This window comes from Phasianus colchicus, chromosome Z, assembly GCF_987193195.1.
Source record: "Phasianus colchicus chromosome Z, bPhaCol1.hap1.1, whole genome shotgun sequence".
In the NCBI taxonomy this organism is placed as follows: Eukaryota; Metazoa; Chordata; class Aves; order Galliformes; family Phasianidae; genus Phasianus; species Phasianus colchicus.
In genome coordinates this window covers 42,454,627-42,471,909 of record NC_143476.1, presented here as the reverse complement: position 1 = coordinate 42,471,909, position 17,283 = coordinate 42,454,627, and the positions used below count along the sequence as shown (strand labels likewise).

The following is a 17,283-nucleotide window of genomic DNA, read 5'->3' as shown; positions in this document are numbered from 1 at the left end:
CTCCGGCAACCACCGTGTCCAAGGCCGCACCGCCAGGGGGCTAGCAATCAGCATTTGCTAGGGCCATAGCAACACTGACACCAATATGATGGAGAAGCAAATGGCAATTTATTAAGGCACGACAACCCCTTAAATACACATCCCGTTTCGCCTAAGCCCCTTAAACATGCATCACGTGTTACTCACACCTTACTCACAGAGCGAGGGAGGTCCTATCGTGTCACAACCTGATACCCCGTTATCGCTTACTACAACACAGCAGGGGGTCCTATCGCGTCACAATCTGATACCTCGTTAGCACCTACTGCAACAGCTGTCAAAATAGCCTGTGCTGTCTTACAGGTCAGTTAATAGCAATCTCCTCTGTTAATATTCTTCAATCCGATATATCAGTTCACACCCAATCCAGTTCTACACTAATCTGTTATTATGCATGAGCTCCTCTAGTTTTTGGCAGGATGTGGTTAACCCACTTTCAGGAATTTAGTGTTCTGTTTGAAAAAACTATGCATTTTTTATTACATTCCAGCAGTCAACATAGTCCAATGTTTTCCAATTCTTTCTTTGGATCTGGTCCTATCTATTTTAATGATAACTTGTAAAAATCAGCTTATCCTGCCATGTCATGCCAATGAACAAAAACGTGAATGGTATGCTGGTGAAAGACTGTCAGCAGCTGTTAAAACCAGAATCTAGGATGAGAGATGTTTTACCAAATTTGGCATCTGACTTCTGTGACCAAGGTCAATATGTTTAACATTACCAAATGTCAGTCAGTCAGCACTGAGCAATGTTTGTAGCTCTGAAGTGAAGTGTTTCCCAGCAATGTTGTAGATTTACTTGAAAGGAAAGAATAAATATAGTAGAATACTGATCAACAGAGTTTATTTACCAACCAGATGTGCTCATCTGGATTCCTGTATAAATACTTCCTATAAGGATCATTCCCATTACTAGGGTAATCAATGTCGTTGTGAATCAGTCTGTAAAATTTTTAATTTCTCCAGTATTATCTGATAAACCTCCTTGAATTATCATTGGATTATTATGTTTTTTGTAGTGACCTGGATACCGTTTATGATGAAGGTAAATGAATGACATCTGAAGGAATTGATGTGCAGATTGTCTTTTCTTCTATGCAGCCTGTGTTGGGTAAGGACATGGGAACAAATCACAGGATCATATCTTTAAATACCTGTCTTCTGCTGTCACCAGAACTTTGGGTTTTTTTTTCACAACAAAATGACCTATATGGCACTAGGTTTATGGACACTGGATGGGGTTCGCTTTTCTCAAAGAGGCTGAGGGGTCCTTGGGGAAAAGCTGGTGGGGCTCATTGGGAGGACTTTAAAGTAGGTTTGAAGGGGATGGAGGGGATAGTGAGCCTTCCCATGATAAGGCATAGCTAGAATTGAGGGACAGGGTGCTGACAGGGGCTTTGAAGGACCTTCTGCTCTGAGAGGTACTGGCAACACTGCAGCACATACAAAACTCTATGATGGTGATGCAGTGGCTGCAGGGGCAATAGGAGAGGGCAATGGGGAAACCTAAGGGAAACATTTGAAAGGAGTGAAGGAATTGTCCTCTAAGAAAGTGACAAGACCAGCTGCCCAGCTGAAGTTCCTCTACATCAATGCACACAGCTTGGAAAGAAACAGAAGGAACTGGAAGCTACTGTGCTACAAGACCACAATATAGTTGTCATCACTGAAAGCGGGTGGAACGATTCCCATGACTGGAGTGTGGCTATTGACAGCTACAAGCAGTTCAGAAGGGATAGGCAAGGAAAGAGGGGAGGGTGTGTTGCTATCTACATCAGGAAAGAAGCAAATTGTTGAGAGATGTCCCTAGTGAATACCCATGAGCAAGTTCAAAGCCTGTGGGTGGTAGTTAGAGACCAAGACAGCAAAGGGAGCCTTGTGATCAGTGTCTACTGCAGGCCACCTAATCAAGTGGAGCTAAATTTTAGGAAAGCTAATGTCCAACTCTTCAGGGAGTTACTGAACAAAACTTCCTGAGAAACAGTCCTCATGGGCAAGGGTGCAGAGAAGAGCTGGTAGATGTTTAAGGAAGCTTTCCTCAGGGAGCTAGAGCTCTTCATCTCCAGGTGCAGCAAGTAGGGAAAGTAAGGCAAGAGACAGGCATAGCTGATCTGGGACCTGTTGGTTCAGCTGAATTCACAGTGATTTCACTTATATTTGTTTTCTTAAATTTATTTTGCCTGTAAATGTAAATTATACTATGCTTTTATGTTTACAGCAATCAGAGCTAAATCTTTTTAAATTGGATTTGTTTTTAACCACAGATAAAATTTGAATAGCATTGTTTCAACCACAAAAATCCTTCAAAAAAGTAATATATGTTTTAAAATCAGTGAAGTATTTGAATATTTTTAATTTAATTTAATTTGAGTTCATGAATTTACTACTTGTATCCCATTTATCTAAATAGTGTTTTCAGTATTTGAAAGTCTTTTGTTTGCATACCTCTAGTTATTACACCACAAGATGTCTCTGTTCTTGCATTCTGTATAAATAATCATTCTGTAAAGGAACATGTGTAAGACAGGGAATTCAGCACAGCTTCAGAAATGTTGTAAATCAGAAACTGTCTTCAGGTTTTAGACATTCCTTGATCAATTTCAACCTATAATTCAGCAGAAGGTTTAGAGTCTTGATGTATATGTTCTTAATTCTGTTCTGCAATTGCTGAAATTATTGCAAAACTATTTGGGGATGTTAAACAAATATTTCCTTAGATTTATAAGTAGAAGGTTGTGAATCCATTTTAGTTTGCAGCTTTTTAATGAGGAGCTCCATGTCTATGGTGCAGCGATAGCCTTTTATTTAAATAATCTGAAACAAAATAATCAGAATAAGTAGATAGGAAATATGGTTGAAAGTGGCATGAGAGATAGTAAAATGGTTAAAAAGAATAGTAAAAAAACAGATGGGACAAAGAGGAAAACTGTTGAAGAGTTTGGAGAAGAAAAATGACCACATTTATTCATTCAGAAACAAGATCTCTCTCTGATGTCTCCCTGCAATGCTGTGTTTGCTGTACTCTAAGCAGAACCAAAGCAGGTAGTACAGTACCTCCTACCTTTCACACTTAGGTTAAATTTACATCACTTACTGCTTCACATTGACAGTTACTTATGTTTCAATAGCTAGTTTCATGTGGCTCAGCTTAACAAAGGGCACTGATTAGAGCCATAAAATTACCAAGGTTAGAAAAGACATCAGAAGTCATACAGTCCAACCATTCACCTCTCACCAGTATTTCCCTCTAAAACATGTTCCTCATTACAACATCTGAACATTTCTTGAAGACCTCCAGGGATGATGACTCCACGACCTCCTTGGGCAGCCCATTCCAGTGCCTGACCACTCTCTCAGAGAAGTATTTCTTAACGTTCAGCCTGAATCTCCCTTGGCGCAATTTCCTCTAGTCTTCTCACTAGTTACATGGAAGAAGAGGCCAATCCCCACCTTGCCACAACCTCCCTTCAGATATAGTTGTAGAGAAAGTCTTCCCTGAGCCTCCTCTTCTCCAGGCTGAATAATCCCAGCTCCCTCAACTGCTCCTCATAAGAACTGTGCTCCAGATCCCTCAAAGCTCTGCTGCCCTTCTCTGGACACATTCCATGGTCTCCATATTTTTCTGGTAGTGAGGGGCCCAACACTGAACATAGCACTCAAAGTGCAGCCTCACAAGTGCTGAGTCTGTACTGGATGGATGATCACTTCCCTGCTCCTGCTGGCTGATACAAGCCAGGATGCCATTGGCCTTCTTAGCTACTTCGGCACACTGCTGGCTCATGCTCAGATAAGTGTTGACAAAGACCTCCAGGTCCATTTCCTCCACAGTCCTCCAGCCACTCCAGCCCAAGTAGTATTGCCTGGGGTTGTTGTGGCCAAAGTGCAGGATCCAGCATTTGGGCTTGTTGAACCTCATCACATTAGCTTCAGCCCAGCTATCCAGCCTGTCCAGATCCCTCTGTAGGGTCTTCCTACCCCCAGGCAGATTGCCACTTCCAGCCAACTTGGTGTCATTCACAAACTTACTGAGGGTGCACTCAATGCCCTCATCCAGGTAATCAGCAATAGTATTGAACAGGAAAGGTCCCAGTACCAACCTATGGGGAACATCATTTGTGATTTGTGCAGCTTGAAATCTTCTTATTGAAGATTTTCTTTAAATAGATTTAAGATGCCTTCTGTGCTATATAAAATATATATGCCCTGAAGGAAAACAAATTTTACTGTCTAAATATATTTTTATGAATGCAAATGCTGTAAGAGAAACTCTGAACTTTCTATTGCATGCATCCTACATGGGAGGTACTCAAAGTTACATGAAAGAAAAAACAATTTTCCTTAAAACGTAAGTAGTAACCTTAAACATGCAGTGTCTTTCCACTTTACCACTAGGCTGGCTGCCTAGCATATCTTAGATTTTCCAATCAAGTCCCCGGGTGAAAATTACGTCTCAGTAACTGCCTTTTCAGGCTGCTGTGTAGACTAGGAAAGAGGTGGCTCCAAGCTTGAAGTCTGAAGGAATGAGTTTTCTTTGTAAAGCAGATGAGGCCTGGAATGTCATGTCAAGTGTGTCCAGAAATTTTCAGAGTATGACTTTTCATCTCTTACTAATCAAGCATTCAGGAGAAAGCCATCTCTAAATTTAAGACTCATTTAAATTTAAATTTAAATTTAAAACTCTTTAAAGCTTTAGCAAATACCACTGCAAGTGTATACTCTAAATGTCAGCCATATTTTTCTGGAGAGATTTAGAGGAGAGAGTGAGGAATATCAGTTGTAGCCCAGTGACCCTCTACATCTAAAATTTAACTGTAGATGTGTATACAGCTTTTGATCAATGGCAGAATGGGAGACTGCAGGAAGCAACCTCCCTGAACTACAAAAAAAATATTTTAGGAGTCTAGAGCCTCCATGATTTTATTTTATTTTATTCTATTTTGTTCTTTTTTCCTTTGGAGCTAAAATGAAAGTGACTTCATTGTGTTGCAAATGAAATTTGATCTCCTTTCAAACATTTTAATCTGTGTTCTACTGGCTCTTTGGAATCTTAACTTAAAATTTACTTTAGTCAGGGTTTCTTGCTTACACTTAAAATTTTCTTCAGTTTTCATTTTTAGTCAGTAGTATTAGTCTTCTCTCTGTGCAATCTCTGTTATCTTCTAGCTTTTCTATAACAACTGTATCCTTCATCAGCTTAAGATTTCTCCTGTTTCAGTGCTTACTTTCTGCCATATCTTGCAGTGCTTGTGAATATTCTTATTCATGTAAATAGTTTGTTCAAAGTTGATTTGTTAGCATTAGTAAGTTTATAACGTGTTCCCTCCAGATGACATAAATATAATATCAGTATAACAAAGCAGAAAAAAAAATCCTTACACTACACAGTAAGATATTGTGTACTGTGATCCTAGCAGAGCTTTGAGGATCATCTAACCATCAGCAGAAGGTCAGAAGGGGGTAGAAGTTGGGCAGAGGTCTGAACTACAAGTGTTTTTATCTTTGTGATATTTATCTTCAAAACTCCTGAGATTAAGCAGAACTTGTTTCGTTTTGTATGCTAACTCTAACATTAGGAGAGCCATTATAAATTTGCCTTTTGCTTAACTGCAAGATCTAACACCAAATTCCCCTAAGGATTCTCTTCTACTGGGAAGGCATTCATAATTTACATCGTAGCTTTAAATGAAGATTGAAGGGGCTTATGATGGAAATTTAAGCAAAATAAAAGTATGAAAAAGGAACTAAAGGAACTCAACATTTCTTTAAAAAGCAAGGAAAATGCCTTGCAGAGAAGACTCATTGATGCATAGGTTGATACTAGAGGTGAATACTGTTAGGTTGTATTTCTTTTCATTTAAATTGCAGTGTTTTATCTACCCTTAGATGAAAAAAATGTATATGTATTCAGGAAAGTAACGAACAAATTTGAAGGAATTCACTGTGCACTACTAACAGGGAACCAAAGGAACAAATTGTTCTGCTTCTATATCAAGTATAAGTCGTCAGTACCAGACTATTAAAATACATATAGATTTTCATGCTCCTAGTACAAATTGTGGCCTGAGTATTCATCACAGAGTTCAGACAAAATAGAGCAGAAAAATAGATGGCTGTTAAGGTGATAATGTGATAATATAAATCATCTGAAATGATTACTGAAAATGCATAGATGATAGTAGTAAAATGGCTTAGACAGGGGATGCCAAGCAGCTCTGAAGATAAGGATGAAGACAGGAGGATAAACCTCCAAAATACAACATCTGTTTTTATTCTCCCAAATGGACTCAAATGTTCTGATTATATATATTCTTCTGCAAGTTTGAAAGCACATTACACTTCAGACAGGTTAGAAATGTTACTGAAGTAAAAAGTTATAGACTGGCTAAATTTAGACTCACTTAAACTGATTTAGCAAAAGGAAGAAGGAAGAACAGTAAGTCTAATTTACCAAGGTTTGTAAAAAGTCAACCTGGTCTAACTAAAGCCAGTTAACAATTTAACACTGATTTGTTGTCCTGGGAAGATGCAGGTTCAGAAAAAACTTGGGCATCATGGTAGGCAAAATGTTGAACATCAGTTCTCTGTTTAAGAGGAGATGTACTCTTTCTGACCAATTTAACAGAGAAATCTTAACTGGGGACTTTTATCACTTACCACTAACATTCTAAAATTACATTAAATTCAGTGCCAATACTTTGAGATGACAATTGGCAAACACCTTAAGTTCGGTTCCAACACCTTGGGATGAAAATTGATGGATCAATGAGAAACTGAAAAAGCTATAAAAAAACAATACAATTTTAAAGCACGCTGTATGGGAAACTTCAGTCTGCACAACTGTACAACATCTGAAACAGAAAAGTGCAATACATACCAAAACTTGCATAATCTCCAAGAGACATTGGTGTAATAGCATCAAGTGTATGTAAGCTGAAGTAAAACTAAGTAACAAATCATAGCAGAAACTCCACAATTGGCAATTTTTAAATCAGCAGCAGGCCTTTTAACCTAATACTTAAATTCTAAATCAGAAGATTATTTTGGACAATAGTGATTAAAAAATCAAATTTCCCAATGTTCTTCAGATGGTAAATTCTCCATATTAATCACATGGCAGCTTTGGAACTTTGTTTAAAATCCTTCCAAAGTGAAAACATATGCTAAGAAAAAAGCTATTTGTTTCAAGAATCCTCATAAAACATTTTCTTGAGGATGTTACGTTATGCCAGTTCATCAAAGCATATTTTGCCCATTTACTTTCTCACAGCCACACTTAATTAATGTATACATTCATAGGGCTGAATACTATTTGTTCCATTTACAGTTCTTGCTGATCGTAAAGCATACAAAGCTCTGCAATGTATAAAGCAAGACTCATCAAAACTTCATTAGGGAATACAATACTTTTGTTCTGTTTTCTTCTTTTCCTCATATACTGATAGAGAAAGAGTGGTCCAAATGAATAGCTGAGGTGATGCTATGCCAGCAAGAAGTGAGCATAGGCACAGAACTGAGGAGGAGATGTGCCTGATCTGATAGAAAATGATAAGCAAAGGTGGCCAACATTCTGGGATGGATCAGGTGCTGTGTGTCGTGTTCTGCTGCTGCTCTGGATGCAATCTGACACGAGCAAGTGAACCAAAATGTTTAGTCTCAGCACATTTTTCTAATCTTCTTTCAAAACATATGTTTTTGCTCTATTTACAGTGCAAAATTGAAGGTATCTTATTTTTTGGTAATGCTTATAAATGTACAGAAGTAATCCACCTGCTGTCACAACTAAGTTGCTGTCAGGCACCATAAGACCATGTCTTCCTTCCTGTCAGACATTCAGGAATGCCAGTAACACCAAGACACTTGTGGGAGGAAAGTGATGGAAAGAAAGCACTTGTCAAGAAACCATTCTGTTGAAACTCCTTCAAAAAGTTCTGATCAAATAGGCATATGAAGAGTTCACACCAATTTAGCACTTGTTTTATTTTGATTAAGTCAACAATATATGATTTTTGTCAAATAATGGCCTTCTTATGTCACGCTAACAGAATCACAAGTGATTATCTGCTTTTTATCTTAGACATAGCCACAGCCTGGAGATCATCAGACATACATTCCACAACCGTATTTTTTTTCCATGTACTTAAGAACTCATCACTTAGGATTTACTGTCCCTTTATGAAGAGTATTCAGCATTTCTGTTTCAAAGAGGAAGGTCTGGTGGGGAGGAGGCTGCTTGTGTCATATTACTGTCATTTTCTGGAAAAGTATATGCTGTGTGTATGTGGGAGTGAGATGGCTGGAAATCAGCAGAGTGGAGGAGCTCCTGATGAAGGACAGACATCAGCAAAAGGGAAAAAAACATACCGACAGACTGTGTCGAAAACACAGACAGACAAAAGCCTGCAGTGTAGAGAAGATATAGAGGAGAACTGAGCAATGATCCTGGTGAGAAAGATTACAGAGACCACAAAGACCATGTGCCATTAGCTAAATGCTCTGACCCAGATCACCCATGGAGACTTGGTTTGATTTTCTCTTTGGATTAAATTGCTTTTTTTTTTTTTTTTTTTTTTTTCCTAATGGGATAATTTCATACTTTTGGATTTGTGAGAATGTGAAAAAGTGAAAAATCACATCTTGTTACTTCCAGTTTGTTAATTCCAGCCAGTTATTGTGGAGAAGCACTCTTCTCTCTAGAGAGTTTCACCTTTCCACATTGGTACTTACTCCCATGTTCTTCACACTGTTGCTTCTGTCTCATAAACACGATAGAGCCGGCTGCTTTGCCGTGGATGCTTTGTATGACCTGACCTTCACTTTGTCACAGAGAGGTTCTTAAAGATGATGGGGAATGGCTTTTTTATCTTACATGTGGTTTAGATGCTGTGATCAAACACTTTCCTGGCTAAGAGTAATTGGTGATGTACTTGGGTATTTAACAAAATCTCATTCAAGAATTAAAAAAAAATAAATAGATGAATGAAACAACAAAGGAACAGTTAAATACCTCCACATACATGGCAATTGAATGTCAGGAATAAATTACTAGTTTACTTTCTCTCATACATTCACATCTAAATCAAATGATATTCAACAGCAGATCTCTATTTCTCTCTCTCTCTTCATATTTCTGACAGGTTTTGAGCTTTATTCTTTCCTTACCACAGCTCTTTTACTTGCTTTGAGCACGTGCACAAGTATTGAAATTGCTGCCAATTTGGTTCTCTCACTTTGGCATTTAATATTAGCCTGTATAGTTCAAATTTCTGAAGGACTTCCAGGGTAGCATGCAGTTTTTGTGGCAGCAATTATTGTTTCAACATCTCTAATCAGAGGGACACCTCACTGCTCTCTTGGGTTCGGATGAAAGGTTTCTCTGTTTATCAGCTTCACTATGGTTTCTCCCAGTCACAATACTGTTACTATCAGTAATTTTTAAAACTGAAGTTTGAGAGTTGAACGGGCAGTGCTGGTTATACAGCTGTTGTGCAAAGATTGAAGTGACATGTATGTATGCATGTGACTTTTAAGAAAGAAAAAGCATCTTGGGGAGAGCACTTCTTCAGTACTGTTTTATTTTCCAGTTCTAAGAAAACTAAGGAGTAAGAAACTCTAAATAAACTAAGAACAAAAAATGGTTTTGTTTAGTGGAAGGTTATGAATTCTTAGCTGCTAATCCAAGAATGGAATGAGATGGATTTGAGTGAATGTTCAGCATAAGAAGGAAATTTAAACCACGAAAAGAAACGAGATTCTCAGATGAGCTCAATTACTGTATTACTTGCTGAAAATTTCCTCTTAAACCGCATATATGCACAGAAAATTGCTGGTGCTGTGTGATAGTTCCGCACAACTTGAGTTCTAATTATAGCATATGGTTTTCCTACATATAATTTTAGGAAATTTTACTTATGCTAAATCAGGTTCTCTGAATAACACCTAACATTTTATGCATTTACTGAGCTATCAAAGGGCACTCATTAAAAGGTATGCAAGAAATAATTTTTACTTCACCCTGGATGAGGTTGTAGAAAATGTATTTCTTCCTCTTCTTTAGAAACCTGCTCAGGTCAGTTTCATGCTGAAAAGCTTCCTGAAAAAATCGAGTAACTGTAGGTTAGTTTGCACTGCCCTTGGATAGTGTGCTCATTACAAACTGCGCTGATAAGCAGCTTAGCAGACACTGCCCAGTAGCCACACAGTTTTATCCTAATTAAAAAATATATATATATAAAGCCAGAATACTCTTATAAACATGAACTACTTCATTTTTGAAGACCAAAGGACAGAGCGTCTTCTTCGGATGCTAAAATTTACTGAACTTGAGAACCTTGATAATAGTGTGAAACTGCATGCTTTTACTGTTACTGAGATTTCTTTCTCTAATAAATATTATGCTAATGCAAACATTTTAGTGTAGTTTAGAACACTAATTAAATTGCTTAAAAAAGCTAAAATGTCAAGTTAATATTCATTGTCATTATTGTCTAGCAAATTTGTCAATGCATTGTGCTGCTTTAGTCTGTTACCTCATTTTGTTTTAGTTTTTTTTTAATGCTCATATCTAACAAAGCATATAAAACAGCTGTTTTATTATTTTTTTCATTAATGGAAATAACTAATTTTATATAACCATGTTTTTTTGCTATATGCTTAGAACATAGGAAACAACTCGTAATAAACTGATACAAGAAATGAAATTTTAAAGACATAATGATTAATGAAGGAATTTGTTCTGTTTTTATGTTACTGAAAATGAGCAGACAGGTGTGAGAGGACTCTGCTAGCCTGCTGTGTCATGTTGGAAGAGGAGGCTGGTGGTGAATCAAGCTTTCTGGAGCTACATCATGCCCTCCTACCAGCCTTTGAGTCCACGGTACTCTAGCCTGGGGAAAGTCTGAGCTTTTAAGCAAGATGATTAAGAGGACTGAGAACTGTCTCAGAGGAGAACCAGTTATAAACAATGCCATTATGCTATGTTGCTGATAAAGAGGCAGGCACAATGGTAGATAACGACTTGTTCTGCTGGCAGCCAGGGCATCTGGTTGCCCACCGGAGGAATGGGGAGGCCAGGAGGCTGCCACCAGCTGGCTGTCATTATCTGTCTTTCCATATATGAAGTCCCAGTCACTTTGGACAAACTGATATAGCTTCAGCACTAAGCTAGGGAGCATACACAAACATATAAATATTGGTGATACATAAATGGTCGAACTGGATGATCTTAGAGGTCTTTTCCAATTCTATGATTCTATGCATTGTATCAACTTCCAGATGAACTAGATGGCTGTGGTTGGGTGTACTAGTGGCAGTGTGGGAACAGTGCTTGAGGAAACCTCAGTACATGATTCATGAAAGCAGTGCAGAAGTTTGAGTGTTTTGTTGGTTCAGCTTTTTTATCTCAGAATCTAGTCTCAGTATGGAAGTATCCTGATATGCCATTTGAGCTCTTTCAAGGTATGAAACGTGTCTGTTAGGACTCCATCTTGTAGCTCACTGCATTTGCATATGAGAATGAAAATTCTTAGAATCATTATAACTGCTTAGCATCTTGCAAAACTGTTTTGTTTGCTTAGAATTTTCTTATCTGTATTGGTTAGACTATGGCTTTGTATGCTATATATGTGTTTGTTTTTGGTTTGTTCTGGAAAACCCAGATGATCATATTGTTTCATACCAGAAAACAGAAATAAATACTGTTTGTCATTCTACATTTAAACATAAACAAATGCATTTGTTGTTGGTATGTTTTGTTTTCATTTCACAATGCAGATGAAAATGATACCGAACCTCCAGACCTTGTGCTGGTAATCTGAACTGTGTTCGTGTGGCTTTGTCAGGCATAAATGTATGCCATTTACCAGGCATCACAAATTTGCAGACGTTGTGTACCATAGTTATAAAAATCTGTCCAGATTTATCTTAAAAACCACAAATTAACTTTTTCAACATTGACTTGGAAATTTTGTTTGCTGAACAATTTTCCTTGTTTTTCTAGAGAGTCTTATTGCTGTCAACAAACTATGACTGATTTTCATTGAAGTGCTTTTCCTTAAAACAACTACCAGAATAAAGAGAACTGGGACCTTATCAAAAACCTACTGCACAAGGTGAAACCAGGTTTGGTATCCAGGCTCAAAAGAGAAGGAAACAAAGGGAAGAAAATTATTGCTAAGAAAGGAGCAGGCTAGAGTAAAGAATCTAGAGACTGGTGTAGAAAGGAAAAAAAAACTGTTGTCTAAGTTAAAGGTACTTAGGACAATTAGGAAGAAAACCAACCTGGAGACATTTGGGAATATACTCCACATTTCAGACTGGGTACAAAAGAGTATATATTCTGCAGGGAGAAAAAACAGCTGTGGAAATGGTGATATGAAAAGAAGTAGATTTAGCTTGAGAACATTTGAAGTGGAGGACTCAGCTGCTCTGAGCACAACACTGTTCAAATTCAGATCTCCCACTTCTATGTGAAACTGGCGGCTTGCTGTGCTGCAAAGGAGAAAGAAAGGATTTAAGACTGGTATCTTAGACATCAGTCCCCCTTCCCCCCCCACCAACACAGAGAATTTACTTTGTTAACAATTTGTGCAGGGTCCTGAAGAAGCAGGGAAGTAAATTCAATTTAAGGGGAGTTTTCTTTACCCTGGTAGTCAGTAAAAGAAAAGCCATTTTAGTGAAAATCAGTCACTGATGATTCCACGGGGAGTAAAATTACAGATATAAAAGTAGAGCTGATCCATTTTCAATGTTCTGGCACAAAATGATCAAGTCTCTGGGTAGTTGTTGTGAACAAATGCTTGCTCCTCCTCTGCTGAAAGGAGGAGAATGTCCTTTTGCAGAACCTGCTATCACTCTTAAGTGTTGTGCTCTTTTCCAGGGTTGGACTATGTATTTATTATATCCTCTTCTATTCTCTAATATTACAGCCTATTGAAAATTGAATAATATAACATTTCTGCTCTTTTATATTCTGCTCTACACTGCAACTGAACATAATTGGAAAGTCTTATTTTGTTAACATTCTGGTGAAAAGTCATGGAAAAATCAGGAAAAAGCTTGTGACACTTATAAGCTCTCCCTAACAGATAGAATGAAACTAATGTCACTAGATTCAGTGACATTTGAAGAAAAATGGTGATTTCAAAAAGCAATCATGAAAATGGAAGGAAAAAGAGAAATCATTAGTGAGTAAAATGGAAGTCTGTAATACAATCTGCTTGGGGAAAGGACAGACTGTTACTTTAGAAAGAGTAGAAAACATAAGAGCCATGAAGATATATAGATTTGTTTATCTGTTAGAATTAATGTATGCTTATTACATTCTGTGTTTGCATTTTGAGTTCTACAACATTTGGTGAACTGAAGAAGCTTTGTGCCATCAGATGCTGGGTCATATTTGAAGCTACTGAAAAATCCTTCTAACATTAAAATAAGGTTTCCATGTTCTGGCCAAGGCACTTTTGGGTATGTTGTTAGTAGCCACTTGAGATTTACCCAACTCACAGAGCATTTTGCATTTTGTAGAATGACTGCTGCTGAAGAAGCTGTAATTTGCTCCTGTTTTAGTGTTTATCAGTGATCTGAATATTTGGTAAAATCTTGACTCCAAACCTTGGACGAACAGTGCCTGTCATTGTGGTTTTCTGGACATCAAATGAAGACCAAATTAATGAAACAATTAAATTATTGTTTCAACATCTTATTCCTGAAAATAACACTGGCTGGGAGTTGCATGTTTGATCTGCCCTGAGAAAGTCACATGATATAAAGACGTTCTATTACATTTTAAAAAATGAAACAAAATTTACCAGTTTTCTTTTTTTCATCAACAGATTTCTCAATCTGCTTCCTTTTTCCTCTGCCCTCTGTCCAGCCAATATAAATCATAGCATCTAAAACCTGTGCAGCCTGAAGCTTTGTGGTTCATTGGAGTTGGAGTAAATAAACAGATAAGACTTTAATTTTCCTGGAATTACGACATATGTCTATCTATCTGCTTACTACCTATCTACCAGAGTAGGTGCAGCCTTGTGTCAGTAGCAAGTTTCTACCTGGTGAAAAAATTTGTGAAAGCCAACCTATCAAAGCCCAGTTTTTTTAGTTCTTACATTTGTTCTTGGAATGTTACAGGAAATCCATTTATGTTGGGTCACTGTTGTGGCGTTCAGTAAAAATGTTAGTGCTGTGTTTAAAAGAAGCTAATCAGTTTGCATTATAGAAATCTTCATAATCTTACTCTGCTGACAATTACAACTTTTTTTCTACATAACTGACATAATTAAGTGATTATGTTCCATTGTTTTATAACAGAAGTGCCAAGAAAGAAAAATCAATATGCTGCAGGATGTTGGATTGTATTTTTAAAGTACTGATGAGCCTTGTTTAATTAGTGTGGGACTTACTAGGAACATATTTACTGTTTGTGTTTAGAAAATTGTGCAGAAAATCAAGGAAAATACCAACTCACCAGAAAGTGGATTTTCATATAGATAGGTCACTCAGAAAGTAATGCCTCCTATTTATTTCCATATAAACTACAACAGATACAAAGAGCACAATAACACTATTTCACAGAGCAAATTCTCAGCTGTAACACACTATTTTTCACCCTTCTCTTAAAAATCTGCATGGCCATATGGGATGTGGCTTGTTTTTCACATTGCTGTCACTACTGCTGAATGCAACACTGACCACCTCACATCCACTCTTTGGTGCCTATAGATGTTTGACAACCATCAATTAATGTCAATAGGTGCCATTTTTTTTCTGCATGGAAGAATTCAATTCCACACCTTTGCTCCATATACACTTCCATATCTGATGTCATTCTGTCACTGTCCCTCTGGCACATGGCAACAAAATGAATGGGATAATAGTTAGAAGGTTCAACCTCAACCTCCGGCATCCACCTCTTGAGTTCATGGACCAACATAATAGAATAGGAGTCATAACTCATAACTTTCAGAGCAGCCCTTGTATCCTAGGAGTTAATCTCTGTGGTAGGCTGTTTTTTGGACCTGCCATTCATTATTCTGCAGGTTAAGATCAAATATACAACTACTAAGTGATTACGCTGTTTCTTATCATGGTCAAGGTATTTAATGAATTATACAACCTGTATGTGGTTTGTTTTCACATTACTTCCTCTAAGCTAGAATGATGATGTATATTCTCTGGGATATGGCCTGAAATTTCTCACATACCATTTCTGTACTGAAATTGAACTTTTCTGACAGAGAATGTCGATTCAAGAAGACAGCTCACCCATGAATATTCTGGGCAGTTCAGATCATTTTTATCAAATCTGAAAACAACAATAAATCTTCATCTTGTCCTGTATAGCCTGAAAAAATAACTGGCATGCTCACTACCTTTCCCTCATGCCAAGACCTGAGTGAAGTTTACTCTTATATACTATGTGAAAGAGATGAGTGTATGATTTCTTTTAAGTTCACTGTGTTTTGAAGGCATATTCATTGTACTATTGCTTAGCATATTGCTTAGCATTTTTTTTTTTTCCCAGTAGCTTTCTTATTTAAAAAAAAAAAAAAAAGTTTTACAAGTTTTCTGCTCTCCAAGAAATGGTTTAATGGTTTTGGTTAAGATTTGGCTCCTTCTTAGTTATAAATGCCACTGAAACACATATTCTGTATATACACTGATTCCCCCTAAAAATAAGAGTTTGAATCAGTCTAAAGAAACCTTACTTGTTATTTAGTACTTTAAGTATTGGATTTAGGAAATTTCAACATGTCAAATACATCTTAAATCTGTAATTCTTGGAGAGGACAATTAAAACAGGAACTATTATGTTACCAATTTATTCTGAATAAATTCATTATTCTTAATATTGATTGAACATAAGTTCCAGTTGGACTGTTTCCTCACATTACTGACATGGAGAAGATGATGTATTTTCATCAGGAAGGTGTAGTAGGCGTGGCGAGGAAACGGTATGTGACGGGGTCAGGTTCCCTATGCTCAGGGCTTGCCAGGTGCTGCCCCATAATAGGATTATAAAACAGGTTAAGGGTTGAGAATGCAAAAAGAAGTCCTGTTCACATTTTTATAGCAGTCGCAATCGCATCATAAAAAAATTGTATCACAGTTATTGAGAACTATCTCCATAAGTGGAAAGTAAGTACTTTGCAGTTATTGTGAGAATCATAGAATGTCTTGGATTGGAAAAGACCATAAAGACTAGTTCCAATCCTCTGCCATGGACAGGGTTGCCAGCTCAGTCTGCCCAGGGTCCCACCCAACCTGGCCTCGACCACCACCAGGGATAGGGCATCCACAGCTTCTCTGAGCAGCTATGCCTATGCCTCACCACTCTCTGAGTAAAGAATTTCTACCCAACGTCTAACAAAAGTCTCCCCTCCTTCAAAAAAACTCCCTTACCCTCCCATACACCCTTCCATCCTATCACAATTAGATCACGTAAAAAAGGTCTCCTTTTTGTTTGTAAGCTTCCTTTAAGTACTGGAAGGCTGCAATGAGGTCTCCCCAGAGCTTTCTGTTCTCCAGGCTGAGCAAGCCCAGCTCACTTGGCCTTTCTTCACCGAAGAAGTTCTCCAGCCCACTGATCATCTTTGTGGCCCTCCTCTGTACCCACTCCAACAGCTCCACATCTTTCTGGGAGTACCAGACCGGGATGCAGTACCATCTTGCAGTTAGCCTTGTGGGTTCAATCCTGTACAGGTCCTTCTGTATGGCATTCCTTCCTTCTGTTTTATCAGCTTAGTGTCATCTTCATACTTGCTGAGGGTATACTTGAACCCAGTGTCTAGTTCATTGATAATTGTGTTGAAGGGCACTGATCCCAAGATGAACCTTGGGGAATTTCATCACTGGCTTCCACCTGGACATAGGGCCATTGACAATAACCCTCTGGCTGTGACCATGCAACCAGTTATTTATTCATGAATGGTCCATCCATCAAATCCAAATCACTACAATTTAGTCATAAGGATGTGGAGCAGGACAATGTCAAAGGCCTTGCATAAGTCCAGATAAACAACATCAGTTGCCCTTCCTTTGTCCACCAGAGCTGCCCCTCCATCACAGAAGGCCATCAGATTGATCAGGCATGGTCTGCTCTTGGTGAAGAGGATCTGGTCTCAGATCACCTCCTCATTTTGCACAAAGTTGAGTTGGGCGATTTATTCCTGTCCTGAAAGGCAGACTGCATTACTTCTGTTGCTTCTGTACTATTCTGTACTCTGAAGTGAATTAAATCTCTGTT

General features: G+C 37.9%; 1 long non-coding RNA gene across 3 annotated transcripts in view; it reads left to right on the top strand.

Annotated features, from left to right (window-relative positions):
- Positions 1-239: 239 nt before the first annotated feature.
- Positions 240-17,283, top strand: part of LOC149912917 (uncharacterized) — a 36,287-nt gene continuing 19,243 nt past the window's right edge. Inside the window, exons 1-2 of one of the 3 annotated variants that reach the window (XR_016462191.1) lie at positions 240-342; positions 1,061-1,086. This is a non-coding gene — a long non-coding RNA (uncharacterized LOC149912917). Of the gene's footprint in view, positions 343-642; positions 744-1,060; positions 1,153-17,283 lie in introns of those variants that run through there. The other 2 variants (XR_016462189.1, XR_016462190.1) reach the window with 2 other exon arrangements.